General features: G+C 56.5%; 1 non-coding gene across 1 annotated transcript; it reads right to left on the reverse strand.

Moving 5' to 3' along the window:
• Positions 1 to 328: 328 nt before the first annotated feature.
• Positions 329 to 419, reverse strand: LOC133227240 (Z6 small nucleolar RNA). The gene has a single exon (XR_009729789.1). It is a non-coding gene; the product is annotated as a Z6 small nucleolar RNA (small nucleolar RNA).
• Between the last annotated feature and the right edge of the window lie 2,382 nt (positions 420 to 2,801).

The raw sequence follows: 2,801 nt of genomic DNA on the forward strand, positions 1-2,801 counted from the left end.
AGGGTGTGAGTCAACAGTGCAGTGGGGCTTGGGCCTGGCTGGTGGCAGGGCATTCTGGAAGCCATTCAGGAATCCCACGAGCATGCCAGGTCCTGGGGAGAACCCACCATTCCCCGGAAAAAGCCGTTCCAGGTGAGGCTGAGCCCTCCCTCATCTTCCGATGGGCAGGGGGGATCCACGCCCTTTCTTCAGGAAGTCAGGGCTGAGACTTCTGCGGCCTCACTCCTGCTGCAGGGCCAGCTCCTTCTCCACTTCTCTTCTCATCTCTTCTCGGTCTGCAGCTGACCCAGGCTTGGATCCTTTCCTGTTCCCCCTCCTGGTAAAGAGACGGCCCAGGTTCCGTGTGGCCTGACCCCTGGCTCCCCGGGTCCCTCAGGGAGAGCCCAGTGCTCCGGAGGGACAGAGCACCACACCCCACATCCGGCAAACCCCGACACCAGCTGCTCAGAGGGGCCGGCAGTGGTGGAGGACCACTCAGGCTGCCCTGCCCAGAGCAGGAATAGCCTAAGAGGTGGGTTACCTTTCTCTCCTGGGCCAAGATTTTGGGAGGCCTGGGAAGGTAAGAGGTCCATTTCTGTCCCACCTACACATCCTTACACACACACACACACACACACACACTCATTCAAAGGGTGGCAACTCAGCCCTCCTTACTCTAGGGGGCGCTCTCCAGTCAGATGTCTGACAGCCGCCTGAAGGCACTTGCAGAAGACCAAGGTCCTCTCGGAGCCAGAATCTCAGCAGGAGTTCAAGGCCAAGGTGAGAGGCCTCAGCCCTGCTTCTAAAGCCACCCACAAAGGCCTCGACACCGCGGGCCGCAGGCGGATCTGGCAACCTCGGACACCCCTCGCCATTGCCAGGCAAATGCTCCAGCCAAGGCACGTGTGTAGAGCAAGCCTGCCACCTGGTGGTGAGGCTACTCAACTACAAACCGGGGCTCTGGAGGGGTTCGGTGGGTGTGGGGCCCCGCGGACTGGGGCCCCTCCAGGGCTGATCCCTGAGGCAGTGCTGTCATGTGGGGGCTGCATGGAGCCCTTCCCAGAACCCTTCCAAAGTAGCTCATGGGGGCAGAAAGCAGAAAGCAGGGTGGGGTGGGGTGGGCTGGGGTGGGGTTCAAGAGCTAAGACAGGGGACCCAAGGGCCAGGCCTGAATGGACTCAGAGGAGAAGAGATTTCATGTGTCTCTGCCCTGAGGAAGCAGCAGCCTGGGGCATTGGGAAGCTCAAAACTCCAGGTTTCTCTCCTGGGTCCACCACCAACACCCAGCTCTTAGGTAGATGGTGGGCCTTTGCGTGGGGGACCTGGCAAGACAAAGCCCTGCTCTTGAGGAGCTGGTGGGCTTGAAGCAGTTCACACCATGAGCCAGGAGCTGACAGTTTGGAGATCAGCTGCGATTAGGACAGGAAGGACCTCGGGGGTCAGCCAGCCCAACAGAGACTGCAGGACAGGTTTTGTAAGCCCCTGCCCCTACATGCAAAAATGTCCATAATAAAACTGCATTTTATGACTTTGAATAAATACATTTATACTACACAGGTGGTTCAGCAGTAAAGAATCTGCCTGCGAGGCGGGAGCCACAAGAGACCCGAGTATGATCCCTGGGTCAAGAAGATCTCCTGGAGGAGGGCATGGCCACCCACTCCAGTATTCCTACCTGGAGAATCCTATAGACAGATGAGCTACAGGATGACTATGGAGAGCCCCAGCCCATGGGGTCAAAAAGAGTCAGAGCCAGACACGACTGAAGGGACTTAGCACACATGCACACACACCCTGTAACATTTCTACAGCCTAAATTTGGGGGGGGGGTTCCTTCTGACTTGAGAAGAAATTAAAACCTTTCAAGATGCCTAATGGAAACATGAACCCTGAGTCCAACCTATTCATCTTGCTGATGAGACAGAAGCCCAGAGGAGGACAAGGTCTGCCCGCCATCACACAACAGGCACTGGCTGGGCTGGGGGGCCACAAGTAAGTCCTCTGAGCCAGACTAGGGTTCTCTTCATTACCCCTTTAACCTCTTTCAGGAGACAGAAGAATCCCTGCTACCTACACTGCAAGCCAAGGAAGAGCCCCCTTGCCCAGCCCCTCCAGGCCCCTTCGATTGCCCACCACGTGGAGAGAGCCTGGTTGGTTTCCACCCACTCCTCCCCACCCTCCCAGCAGAAGCTTTCCCTCCCCAAGTCCTGGCCAGGCAGCCAAGTCACCACCACCACCACAGCTCTTTGGCCTGCTGTCTTATTAATTCCTAATTTCCAATTTGCAAGAGAGAGCCTTAAACCTCCATCTCACCAGCCCAGCAATCACACAGATGTACCAAGTATCTCTGGACAGCCTTTAATTTATCTCCCAGCGCACGCGGGCACTGCTGAGAGACTTGATGGCACCAGCTTAAACATAATAAATTACTCAAGTACCAGAGATTAGTTAATAAAGCTCCAGGCTCCCTCCAAGCCCCTGCTGACTTGGTCGATGACACCAAAGGTTCCTTTGACGCTGCCCAGTGCGGGGGAGGAGCACCTGTGATAGGTGGCCCTGCTCTGAGCCAGCTGTCCAGTCCTCCTCAGAACCCTTGTCGCCAGGCAGAAGTGGTAACGTGGCAGAGAGGAAGGGGCTCCAAGAAACGCCAGGGCAGACTCGCAGTTCCCACTCCAGGCCTCAGTATATCAATGGGGTCATTATCAAATGGTGGCAAGTCTGACCCTTGCTTGGGCACAGCTTGGAAGACCAGGGGTCAGAGGATGCCCAAGAATGAAGCAAGATGTCAGCGACCTTTGGAGCCAGGTGAAGGGAATGGAAAT

Source organism: Bos javanicus, chromosome 15 (genome assembly GCF_032452875.1).
Source record: "Bos javanicus breed banteng chromosome 15, ARS-OSU_banteng_1.0, whole genome shotgun sequence".
NCBI classification, from domain to species: domain Eukaryota; kingdom Metazoa; phylum Chordata; class Mammalia; order Artiodactyla; family Bovidae; genus Bos; species Bos javanicus.